Source organism: Silene latifolia, chromosome X, assembly GCF_048544455.1.
Source record: "Silene latifolia isolate original U9 population chromosome X, ASM4854445v1, whole genome shotgun sequence".
In the NCBI taxonomy this organism is placed as follows: Eukaryota; Viridiplantae; Streptophyta; class Magnoliopsida; order Caryophyllales; family Caryophyllaceae; genus Silene; species Silene latifolia.
The window spans coordinates 132958858-132973317 of record NC_133537.1 but is presented as its reverse complement, the minus strand read 5'-3'; positions in this window follow the sequence as shown (position 1 = coordinate 132973317).

Below are 14460 nucleotides of genomic sequence, written 5' to 3'. Positions count from 1 at the left end.
TACAGCTTCCTCCATCTATTCCTCGGTTGTTGGTTCTGGAACCTCCGACAGCTCGAAGGTTCTATTACTTGACTTGTTCTCGAGGAATTCTTTCTCTAAGAACGTCGCACTAGCCGCAACAAAAACTCGATGTTCGGTTGGCGAATAGAAGTAATGACCAAATGTTCATTTTGGATAACCTATAAATTATGTCTTGACCGATCGCGGGCCGAGCTTATCCTCGTGTCTCCACTTGACATAAGCCTCGCAGCCCAAAACCCGAATAAAGGACAAGTTAGGTACTGTTCCCTTCCACATTTCATATGGAGTCTTGTCGACAGCTTTAGACGGACTTCGGTTAAGTGTAAGAGCAGCTGACAAAAGAGCATAACCCAATAATGAATCAGGCACTACGGTGTGACTCATCATGGATCGAACCATGTCTAGTAAGATTCGATTTATCCGTTCGGACACACCATTCAATTGAGGTGTTCCAGGTGGAGTTAACTGCAAAACGATTCCAGAGTCTTTCAGGTGTTGATCAAACTCATTTGAAAGATATTCGCCACCCCGATCTGAACGGAGTGCTTTAATCTTTCTACCCAGTTGGTTCTGTACCCTATTCTGGTATTCCTTGAATTTCTCAAAGGACTCACTTTTATGCTTCATTAAGTAGACATATCCGTATCTACTCAAATCGTCCGTGAAAGTGATAAAATATCTATAGCCATCTCTAGCGGTAATTGACATAGGTCCACATACGTCCGTATGTATGAGTCCTAATAGGTCACTAGCGCGCATTCCAACACCTTTGAAGGAGATTCGAGTCATCTTGCCAATGAGACATGATGCACACGTGCCATATGTAGAAAATCCGAATGAGGGAATAGTCCCATTATCGACGAGTTTCTTTACGCGTTTCTCATTTATGTCCCATTCGACAATGCCATAGATAGGTTTGATCTTTATCACCAACCTTTAATTTCTTATTATTCATGTGTAATACTTCCGTGGTTTGATCTAAGATATAAATTCCATTCATGGAAACTACTTTGCCATAAATCATTTCATTAAAAGAGAAAATACAACTATTATCCTTTATTGAAAATGTAAAACCGTCTTTACCAAGTACGGAAACAGAAATAATGTTCTTAGATAAACTGGGTACATAGTAACAGTTATTTAAAGATAACTCAAAACTACTAGGGAGTTGGATTACATATGTTCCCTTCGAGGTAGCAGCTACTCGTGCTCCATTCCTGACTCGCAGGTCCACATCACCTTTTTCGAGAGGCATGATGTTCTTTAGGCCCTGCAAATGATTACACAGATGAGAACCACAACCAAAGATCTAGTACCCAAGTTCCGAAACTTGCATGGTTAATCTCAATCATATGAATATAAGATGACATACCAACAGGAACGACGCGGCCTGCCTTGATGTCCTCACGGTAGACGGGACAGTTCCTCCTCCAATGTCCAGTCTTGTGACAATGGTGGCACTCTATGTCACCGCCCTTGCTCTTTGTCTTGCCCTGTGAGCCACTAGTCTCACCAGGCGCACTCTTACCATTTCCTGGCTTCTTAAACTTTGGCTTACCTACAGCTAGGTTGCCATGAGCCTTGCCCTTACCTTTACCTTTGTTGTAAATTTTGAGAACACCCTGCTTCATGCTCCCACTCAATTTCATATCCTACTCGGTCTGTACGAGGAGGGAGTGTAGCTCATGAGGACTCTTTTTCAAGTCATTCATATAGTAGTTCACCCTGAAAAGGGCAAAACCATCGTAAAGAGAATGAATCATTCGGTCAATGACAATGCTCTCACTGATTTTACAATTCAGTGCCTCCAGCTTCTCGACATTCTCAATCATGTGAAGAATGTGTGGGCTAACCGGTTGGCCCTTCTGGAGTTTCGCATCAAAGAAGCGACAGGTATGCTCATATGTGATGATTCTCGGTGCCTTTGAGAACTCATTAGTGAGCGTGGTGAAAATCTTGTTTGCACCTTGGGCAATGAAGCCTCTCTGCAAATTGGTTTCCATTGCAAAGATGAGTACGTTCTTTATCGCACCCGCTTCCATAACGAAATCACTATAAGCGAGTGACTCGTTGACCCCCGCATTTGGGCCTGGTTGACCGGTATTGGCTCGATTAAATACCCGAGCTTACCGTCGCCAGTGATGCAGATTCCGTAGTGCCGCCTCCCATTCCGCAAAATTGGACCCATCATTCTTCAGTCGAGTGGACTGATTCATTTGGTCCATGAACATTTTAAGCCAGGACGAACGATCTAGTGTGGCACTAGGCATTGGGATTGCGTTATTTCCAGCCATTTGTTGTAACAGTATTATTGATAATAAGCGTGTTCTACACTGCGAAAGAAGAATAAAATAATAAGCATGCATCGTTTTTATTTTAAGTCTAATGAACTAATGTCATAACGCGAAGACTCAAAAACATTTATACAATTGACCTCCCTCAAGAATTATATAAATGACCCCAAGACTCAATTCTCTGTAAATTGATAAGCTAACCTGTTAGCTAATTCTACCGTTAGAATTCTTGGTCGATAAATATCTGTAAATACTATCTTTAGTCCATCATAATCACGAGAAACTCTTCGGACTACAATGTTGAGGTAAACTAAGTCAACACAACTACTTACCCAACGTAGAAGGGGTCATATTAGGCCTACCGACGAAGAAGGGATTCATAGATGTTTGCCCTTATAAAGACTAATCTCAATTTCCGTTTTTAGAGGACGATCCCATCAACTTTTTAATTCATTTTAAGTGAACTATAATCTAGCATGCGAGAATGATTTAAACTAAAGTGATGGCTTATAGACTGTGACATCTGCATGTCCATGAAAACTAACATACAACTATATGAGTCAATTTTCATGCATTTTAGTAGTAGGTGGTTTGGTTTTAGGCGGAATATGATGCAATTACTAGCATGTGAATGAAAAGCAATAAAATGAAAAACGTAAAAAAAACAGTAAAAGTCCTAGTGTGGCCTATCCTATCAAAATGAACAATAAATACAAGTTTGGAATCCATCCTTGGACCCGAGAAGCTTGTCTTGATGTTCCATCTTGATCAACGTAGCGGGAGTGAGCTTGAATCTTCATCTTTAGTCTTCTTTGAAATTACAATAAATAAAATTACATAATTGACCTATTAATTACATTCTAATTTCAAAACCCAAAACTAAAATAAAGGAGATTCGAGATCTCATAATTACATAAAAAATCATGTTTCCTTCATTACGAAAACATAATTTAACTAAGGCCACACTAAGTATTACATAATACAACCGATTGCAAAAATTAAATACGTAAATAAAATTCATTCATTCGATTCATTCAACAAAAATAAAAGCATCAACTAAAATAAATTAAACATACATAATACAATACATTAATTATGTTGATTAACTTATCCAAACCACCTATTTAAATTAAATTAAGTGACAATTCCGCAATTTAATCACATTAATTTCATTTCAATCCATATTAAACTTGTAATATGAATTCTATCCGTCAAAATTTTAAACCGCTTTAAAATAAATCGGTATCTTTAAATTGTGAACCGATTCACAATAACTAATTGGCCAAAATAAAAAAAAAAATTCCCCTTTTTTTATTTTGTCTCGGAAAAAAATAAAACAAATTTTTTTTTTTTTTATATCACGGCCGAAATAAAAAAACAGCCAAATACCTTTTGTTTTCTTTCTATTCGGCAATTAGGAAACCCAAAAAAAAACTTTCCATAAATTTTCTTACGGCAATATGGCAAAAAAAACAAGAAAACAAAACTTTCCTTTTATTTTTTTTCTTTCTCATTCTCGGTTTACCAAAAACAAAACAATTTTTTTTTTCTCGGCAAACCCTAAAATCGTCCCCTTTTTTTTCTTTTCTTTTTGCGGCAATATGCCCTAAAACAAGATTTGATGACTAAATTGTTTACCTTTGCTATTAGAACATGATTAGCATATGAAATAATAAACATGATCAATTTATATGCCAAAAACTATATAGCAAAAACAATCTTTTTATCATAAACATGACGATTCCATTTAATTTTAACTTAATCTGCATTAAATCAAAAACTACCAATTCTTCATATGATAATTTTAACTGATTATAAACTATAATATGAAAAATAGAATGGAAAAATATCATCAAACAGAAAGGAAAAAACGGCAGGAAAAACGGCACAAAAAAATTTTCGAACCACAAAAAAAAATTCGAAACCCTAATTTTTTTTTTCGAAAATCCTATTGTTCACATACAAATTTTATGAAAATTATCAAAATTAAAATCGTAGCCTATTGCTCTGATACCACTTGTGGGAAATAAATATGTATACTTCCCTTAAACTAGAAGGATTATAACGATTTAATAAAGATGATCTAAGGTCATAAAATAAAATACATAAACATAAGTAAAAAGATTTAGAATTAACCTTCGGTCCTAGCAAATATGGCCTAAGAACAATATCAAAATTGATATTTGCCTATTAGTTGCACCCAAGACGATCTGAGATATGCCCATTGATTATGCTAGAAATCAATCTAAAATTTTCTGTAAAATTTAATTGTCTTTGTGTTCTTGTGATGAGAAAGAGGAGGCAAGGTCAAGAAAAAATATTAGGGTAGAAATAATTCTCTACCTTTCTTTTTATATAGACCGAAACTTGGAGTCAATTAGGAAAAGAAAAACTTCCCTAATTTCGGCCAAGTGAACCGAAATAAGGAGTAATTTTCTCCTTATTTTGGTCTTTCCAAAAATATATAAAGTGTGTTAAATTGTCATCTAGTGAGGATCGAACCCATGACCTCTTGGCTTGTGTACCCTCACTATTACCACTATGACACATTCAACTTGTTGATATTAAATACAACTGATTATATTTAACTACGAATTAACAGATTAATTCGTCCAAACTAACCTTATATATATTCAATTTAAATATAACTTATTATATTTAATTTACGAATTGACAGTTAATTCGTCTCAACTTAATATTATTTAATTTTCATTAAATAATTATCTCATCAACACATTGACTAACTTTTTAGTCATTTTGGGCATCAATGTAATTATATTTCTATAACCACATTTCTCAAACACGTCCTATAGGTGTGACCTTTAGGGACCAGTTGATCACCGCCATCTGTATGATAATAACGTCAAACTTTCTAGCAAGCCAACCGTTATTAGGTAAACGTTAATCAACTGATTAAATATACGAAGTATACCCTTGTGAACCTGTAAGAGATTTACAAATGTTATCACACTAATTTGTGGAGGACACAAGCTCCAACAAAACCCTCATCCTCTCCATCACCAAAAACAAGATTTCCTCAACCAAATTCCACAAAATCAAATTCAAACTTCCTTACAACAACAATTAATCACTCCTTTTACAATAATAATCAATCCAAGCACCAAAATCTTCAACCTTTGAGTCGATTTTTGAAATACAAAGGCAAATTCTTTCATCTTAAAATCGATTTGGGTATAATTGGAAATTGAAGATTTTCAATCTTTTCTTGGTATAATCATCAATGGCAAGAACAAAAGGAGCAACAAAGGCACTCAAGGCAAATGCACTCTCAAAAAGGCAACAATGCCTTCAAGCAAAGAAAGCTTCAATGGCTATGGTGGTTGCTAGTGCAAACTTGGAAGTTCAACAACAACAACAAGATCCTCCCTTGGAAGCAACAACATCAACAACTCCAGAAATTGCTCAATAATCAAACTATCCGGAGGTAATTTTCATTTCTAACTCCCATAGGGATACATTTGCCAAGTATGCTAAGAAAGCCATTCTACCCACCAAATTCATATGTGAAGATGCCTTGAACAAATTGGGTGTCCTTGAACAAACAAAAGCCTTCTTCGAAGCCATGGGGTTGGGAAAATTGTTTACTACAAGAGAATTGACATACCCCTCCCTTGCCTTGGAATTATTAAGTTCATTGAAAGTGACTAAGGTAGAGACTAGAACATACATCGAGTTTCGCCTTTCCAATGTGAATAGGCGCATCACCTTTGATGTTTTGAGTAAAGCATTAGGCCTTAGTGATACACCATATTATCATAAGATGCCCGAAAAGTATGACCCCGCTCCTCTTTGGGAGGCAATTTCCGGGAAGAAATTTGTGAGCTTCCATGCTTGTCGCGCTCTATTAGTCCACCATCCGGGCATTAGAGTGTGGCACAAGGTCATCGGGAATACTATAATTGCGAGAAAAGAGACTAATCATTTTACCAAACTCGATTGTGTTCTACTTGAGTCGGCCTTAAATGTTGGAAGGGAATTCACTAAGCCTTACACTGCTCTAAGGCTTTTGGTGGAAAGATGGCTCAATGTTGATTGTGGTAAGGAAGGCACCGCTTTTATCGTAAACGGAGGTCTAGTTACTCTCTTGGCCAAGCACTTTGACGCAAATTTCAACAAGGATAATACCTATGTGGCGATCAAAGGGGGTCATCTCATTCACATGGACGCCATGATTCACAAGTACAAGTGGGTCAAGCATAACTCTCTTGAAAACAACTATGGGTGGCTAACCAATGATGCTAGATCTTTCACTTTGCCTTCCAAGATATGGCACTTGAGTGCTCATCGAACAAACTACCTACTTCCACTCTCCAAGGGCGCCGAATACATCATCCGTCAACAAAGGGGCGAGATTGAAGAGCCCTCCTCCTCCATTGTCACACCACCCTATCAATTCAAATATCAAGAGTTCAAACCCAAAGATGTTGAAGTGGGCAATGACTACATGACTCTACTTATGCAAGAGATGCATAAACAAGCTTATAATGATCGAGTAGATGCATACTTGGCCCAATATCCACCCCTCCTTCATTTAGCTAGGCAAGGACTACTTGATCCTTCATATCCTTTGCCTAGTTGGGCGGATAGGGAAGTGTTCTTTCCAAGCACATCTAGGGGTGAAAGACCGGGTGAAGATGAGAATGTCGATGATGAGGTTGATGATGATGAGGGTGTTGATGAAGAGGTAGATGATGAGGAAGAAGAGGCTAATGAAGATGATGTAGGAAGTGAGCAAGGAAGTGAAGAGGGAAGTGGAGATGAGTCCGCTTCTATGGAGGAAAATGATGACAATGATGATATGGTGGAGGACTAGCAAGCTTTGGAGGCTTCTACCCTCTTGAGGTTTGTCTACTTATTTCTTTGTTTTATTTATTTTATCTTGATCATAGTTTGGAGAGTCCTAGCAACATAGAGGACTAACACCTCGTCCACATTGAGGTGTTCTTTTATTGTTCCCGTTTGGAAAATCCAAAATGACAACAATTAGTTTCATGCATTGCATCTTGTGTGCATGAACTACCCCAACATTTAAGACATTAGAAATAATGTCCATCTCGGTTTGGGGAAGTACATGCATACGCAACGGGAGGTAATCTAAATTACGCTCTCCGTCATAAACAAAAACCCATGCATCATGTAGTGTAGTTTAGTATAGCTTGCATTTAGTATAGAATTCATGCATCATACTTGCATAATTTCCTATCATTTTGGCCATTGAGGACAATGCCCATATTAGTGTGGGGATGAGAAATTCTAACTTAAGTTTTATTCAAAAAAATCAAAAAAAATAAAAAAAAATCAAAAAATTTGAAAAGCCAAAAACAAGTTCATTTGTTTTGTAGTGTAGACTTGTATATATTGTTGTATATATTGTGTTTGTTCTATCCTTGTTCACATTTATCGACTACGCCATATCCGAGACATGAGGATATTGAAGACCGCATGGTATGATCTTTCCAATCTCCTTTTTCCTCTTTATGTTAATGACTATGTGGCTTTATTTTGATTGATGCGGTATAAACAATGTGAATTTAGGGCTTGCATTTAGATTATATGGCATATTAGTTGGTAGAATCATTTGGATTAGGATGTATATATGTTAGTTGCATCATGGCATGTAGTTTGCATTTTAGAAAAATTTTGTGAAACCGTCTACTTGGGAAGCTTGACAAGTGTATATAGGCCCTAGTAGATGCTTTTTCTTCTTAAGACTTTGCTTGTTAGAATACTTGTAAAACACCCTAGGATGTGTCATGCTAGTATCCTTTGACCCATGGATTAAGGCCTAGTCAAGAGTACCTTGTGGTGTGATAACTCCTTGGCTACCATTTATTCCAAGGTGACCCTTAAAACCATGCATCTATCATCCATGTTCTACCATACATTTTGTCATCAAAGGGAATGGGCACAAAAGAAATTGATTTGAGTTCAATGAAATGAAAAGTGAAAGAAATTTGCAAATTGCATCAAATGAAAAAAGGAGCAAAAATAGACTCCTAAAGCTTCAAATATAAGGCACCCTCACTACATATGGGGTGACTTTGAAAATGTTCAAAAGAAATGCAAAAAGTTGAAAAAGTTGTCAAGTATTGAAATGCCAAACATCAAAAGAAATGGCAAAAGAAAGTGTTCTCAAAAGTTATATGCCACAAGAAATTGGAGGGAAAAACAACAACAAAAGCAAAGTCCCAAATGAAACTCAAATACTATTGATCCCTTCATCCATCGTATCCATTTTTGTGCATGGTAGAGAGGGGACGACCCTTCTTCTTGTCTAGGCAAGAAGGGGAATTCCGCGATCCTCCGGTGTTTCTAACACCATAGGGAGTCTATTCTTGACAAAAGCATTTAACGATTGAGGACAAAGGTACCCTAGCTTGACACAACTTGGAGGTGATTTATTGATATCCTTATAGGCTTAATAGTTTGAAGAAATTGCATCTATGAAGGAGTGTGTACCCTTGAATTGCTTCCCCTTTAGATAATTTCCGCCACTTAGATGAGGAAAGTGGCTATTCTTTTGTAGATGCATCCATTACTTGATTTTATGAGCTTTAATGTTTGGATGTGTCGCCATTTTGGCAAGACCCACCTTGCCTTGCAAGAAGGCATCCTACCTCATGGTCGTCTTATTGTGAGTTGAAGGGGCGGAGTGAGACCCGTTAATTGTCTCATATCGGCTATGCTATTAGGTTAGTTTAAATAACGGTCCTAGTCTTTGTCACCTCTTTACTCGGGACGAGCAAAGGTTCGGTTTGGGGATATTTGATGTGCATATTTGGGTCATTTATTGTCTTTAGTCCTTTGTTTTGCATATCCTTTGAGGTTTTGATCCCTTGGTAGGAAAGAAGTGCAAACCTTGCATTTTCATGGCAAAATGGAGCTAAAGTGATTGAATTCAATGACCAAGCATCAAAGAGAAGACAAGACTAGAAGGCCTTTGTACATACTATAGTAGATGGGCAATGATGAGAAAAGATCCTTGCATCCCCGAGGAAATCCTCAAGGATTTTATGAAGAGAAAGGAAGAAAAGAAGAAAGGAAGAAGCTGACAGAGAATCCGAGCGGATTGCCCACAATTCGCCCGTCCAGCACAAGCAATCCGAGCGTCTTCCTCAGTTGGACGCTCGTCCAGAACCACCACAATCTGCCCGTCCACCCCAAGAATCCGCTCGTCCAAAAGACCCACAATCCGCCCGGCCCGTGCCCTGGACGCTCGGATTGTGTGACAGCTAATCCGTCTTCTACTTGTTCAATGAAGGATGCGCATTTATTTTAAAGATCGGCGAAAAGGAGACCGGAGTCTCTCTTGACACCGGCGATTCCTCAAGGACTTAATCGTCATTTAAGCCCTTAGTAAACCCTAATTTATGTACCTAATTCCCACTATAAATACCCCATTAGTCTAATTAGGTTATCATGTTCTTCTTAGCAATCTCTAGAGTAGTTTATATCAATCAAATCTCTCTTTAATCTTGTAATCAACTTTTAATCAAGTCTTAATACAAATCTCATTTCCTTAATCTCTCTTTTGTTCATCTTTCATTTTGGGTAATTGAAGGTTATTTGGGTTATTATTGGGAGATTGATAACCTTCCAATCAATCATCAAGTACTTCTATTATTCTTTGCTTTATTATTGGAATCATTAGTAGGTATAATTCTCTTAATCCCTTTTTAATTATTGTTAATTATCTTCATTTATTCATCATGTTTTACTTTGTTGGTATGATTGACAACCTTGCTAGCATGTTCAACATGATAATGAGTGAGTAGTTTCCTTAGCTAGAGTTAATGGGTAATTAGGGGAAACCAATATGGGGGATGATTCATGCTTAAATTAATATGTTTTCATAGTTTATTTGCTTGCTTGTTGTGATCTCAACTTATGCACATGTTATGTTTGATGAAATGCGAGCCTATGAATCCTTGCATTTTTTACCCATCACCTATCTTTTCAATGAGACTTGTAAGACATAAACCAACTCGAGTCTCATTAGACCATGCATATAGTTGAGTAGGGGAGATTAAGTCGACTTGTAGGTGTTGTACAATCTAATCGATTCGGCTCCGGGACCCAAACTTTCCTAGGATTGTAAGATATAAACGAACTCGATCCATCACAACAATAATTGTTTGCTTATAATTTGAGAATATGTTTGTATGATCAATTCCCATGAATCCCCTATGACCCCATGACACCCTAGTGCCTTTTATCAATTGTTTACATCCCTTTTTAATTATCTTGCTTGTTTACTTTTATTGCTATTTAGTTTAGTGATCTTCTACTTCAAACCCCAAATTGTGACATCCCTAGACACCACTAGTTGCAATTGAAAAGCTCATCTCAATTCCCGTCCCTTGGGATCCAACCTTTACTTGCCTCTTTACTAATTGTAGAGTTGTTTGTGGAGTTATAAATTGTGTTTTGGTCTAGGTGCTCCTAACGACAAGTACCGAAAACTAAACCTCCCAAGGGAGTCCGACCACTATGTCTAGAATGACTCTCATGATGCCAATGAACACGGATGTCCAGAGATAACTGGAGTAAGGGGTAAGGGTACGTATTAGGAAGTTATTTAATTCGAACACCTAATCCCGCCCGCCTCGATAGTGGCCTCTACTAATGATTGGGGAAATTATTCATATTTGATATGTCGTCGATGTAATGCATGCAATGCAACAAACACAGATTAATCCTAGCATATGAAATTAGACTATGTCGGTTAACACGTGTTTTAGCAAACAATTTAGTCGAAGTTGGAATTTAGATTAATTACATGTGAATGCCATACAATGAAATCATACATAAAAACTATGATAAATGAATAAAAATAAAAATTACAAGGTTTATTTGATCTACGTCAAAAGCACGCTCAAAGACGGGATTTCGAAGAAGAAAATAAAAGGAAAAATGAAAATATGAAAATACGTCAGGTTAGAGGTGATAATACGAATAATAGTTGATTTAAACCGTATTAGGAACTACGTTAAAGTGAGAAAGAGTTCAGGGACAGAGACTAGCCCTGAACAGGCGTAGCATCTGCCGCGTCCTTTGGAAGAGGCGCAGCAATCCATGCGTCTGTTCTAGAGCTGGGCTCTGGCTGTGAAGTCAGAACCGCAACACTGTTATCGTTCATTGGTAGATTTAAGATCGATTATTGATATTAGACTCAAGTTGAAGTGATTTAACCGATTATATGCATCTGGGCAAGTCGTAAAACGAATAAAAACGAGAATTTACAATGGTTTACATGATTACAATTAACTCGTGTCAGAAATACAAAAGTGAGAAACTGAGATTAGATTAACGAAACTGGACAAATAAGACTCAAAGGGAAACTTGAAAGCAAACTTATATATCAAATTTGGATTTCCAGAACCCCAACATGAACAAGTCGAATCCCGAGGAATCGACTTGAGTTAAAACGGTGAAAACCCGCAAGTATAGAATTACCCGGGATTAAGGACGAATTAAGCATTGTAATTAAAAAGGATTTGTTAAAATACAACTTACATACTGAAAACTACAAAAAGAACGAAAGAAAAGGAAAGAAATAAGAAAAGGGAAAATTGCAGGAAGTCGAGGAAGAAGAAGAAGAGCAGAAGCAGCAAGCAGCCTCTGGAAGAGGCGCAGCAGGTGCTGCGACTCTTCGAAGAGGCGCATCTACTGCTGCATTTCTTCTCGACGTCTGACCTCCGCTGTTTTATAAATATGGTTTTAAAAGATGGATTTTAAATCTGTTTTCGAACGTGCTTTTGATATAGATCTACATTAATTATAATACAGAATAAAGATGGGATTTTACACCCTTAGACTTACATGTTAGCGTCGCGAGATTTAACTAAATCGGTTTTTTAGTGGTAACTCGACTCGATCTATGGAAATATGAAAGTGCCCTTGAAAAAGGATTTAAAAGAAATTAATTTAATTTATTGTGTAGTGGTCAAATTGGTCGGCCATGCAAACGTGAGTGGTACTCAGAATGATCTGAGCCTACGTGGTCAATTGATCAAGCACGTAGGCGTCGAAAAGCAAGAGCGCGGTCTTAGAATTCAAAGGGAGAAGAGAAGGGCGGACACTCGCGTGAAAAATATGTGAGGCGAAGGCCTCTATTTATACTAATCACGAGGGGTAGGGTTTAGAAAAGGGATATGGAAGGAAAGATCCGGAAACAACCGACTTAGGTTGAAACACGGAAACTTGGACAAAAAGAATGCCATGAGAAAAGGTGCGGCAGGTGTTGCGATCCCTTACTGCGTCCTTTCTCGGGTAGTATTCTTCTGCGCAAGAAAACGCGTTTGACAGTCTGTCGTATTTTAGGCATAACTTTCTCTAGAAGACTCGGATTAAGGTGATTTAGGTGGCCTTGGAAAGCTAAGAGAAATATCTAGAACTTTCTGTGAAATAGGCCAGACCCAAAAAAGTCGTTATCACCTTGTAAAATGGGCCTAAATGTAGGGTTGTCATTTTAGCTAAATGAAATGCACATTTTGTAATGTAAATTTTAAGTTCACTAAAACTTGGGAGAGACGGTCTCTCACTAAGTTATTGAGAGACCAATCTTTCGTACCCTTTTATTTGTAAAACGTACCCTTTTTGTTGTTGATCGTAACATAGTATTTTCGTACCTATTTACATAATAAATGTATCCATTTTATCATTAATCATGATTTGTACCTATTTTATTACATTTAGTACCACTTTTTCTAAAAATTGTACAATGGTCTCTCAATAAAGCTTATTAAGAGATCGTCTCTCAGTAGACCTACTCTTTTAAGTTTAGCCCAAAGAAGTGACATGGGACTCAAAATAATATATACTCATAACATTTTATGACATCCTAACCTTAGGTAGACAAGCACATTGTGTTTTGACTCGGGATTTGACGGTTTTAGGAAATGAAGACGGTTTTTGACCCGGACTCCAAATGTACTCTAATTACTACCAAAATGACCGTAATGACACCTAAATGACAACCAAAGGGTAGACACAAGTGTATGAGTTACCTTTTATTAACCGATTTACAAAACGTCATAAAATCGCGACATATGCTAAACATGCGGCCCAATCATTACTGGGTGTTTGGCGGAAGGTGTAGAAATGAGGTGTCTACATCATTGTATAGTAACTGACCTCGTTTAATTATTTTGAAAATTATGGTGATCCATTCGGGGATGGTGAGCAGTTGTTTAGCATGTATGGCTTGGATGCGCGAGGGTTAGCTGGGGATGAGTCACCACGAGTCAGCTAGTAGTCTTCCGTTGTTGTGTCCTGACATTTTTATTTATTCAGTTGGATTTTAGTTTGAAACACTTGTACCGTATTTTCTCAGTTTGGTTTTGATGTAACACTTTAAATTTATTTACTTAAAGTATGTTCTTTGATGGTCAATTTGATATACTTTACCTCGGGCAACCGAGATGGTAGCATTCTCATACATTAGGTGGTCTTCGTAAGGCACCTTGGTGTATAGGGGTGTTACAAAGTGGTATCAGAGCGATGATTTTGGAACCTGTAACTAATGAATCTAATGAACTTAGAGAGTCAAAATAAAATGAACCCGGGTAGGAGTTGTTAGGAGCTAATGCAAAGAGTTGGGAGACGTCCTAAAGTCGCGAACTCCCTCTACAACTTTGAACCGGTCACTCTGGGGTGTCATGGGGATCGCTATGTGTTTACTATTGTTCATATGAATATGTTGGATGGACATGTGGTTGAATGAAGGATGGGGAGGAAAGGATGAGAAGTAATTGTTGCATGATAATATGATTGGTGGTTTAAGCATGATTATGTGATTAGAGTGGATAATAATGTTGTTTGTGATATTAGTAACATGTGAATAGGAGTTTTTGTATACGTATGTTTTATTGTTATGAAAATTTAGAAAGTTAAAGCCATGCGGGTAGTTAGAATCGTCAGCATGGCTAGATCGAGTGGGGAAAACTCGATCGAGTAGGGTGGACTCGATCGAGTGGGCTGAGCTCGATCGAGTGGTTATATGTATACGTTGGGCAGTGGCTACTGTTTTGTGCAACTCGATCGAGTAAGAGGAGTACTCGATCGAGTGTTGGCTACTCGATCGAGTACGTATGTGACTCGATCGAGTACGTATGTGACTCAA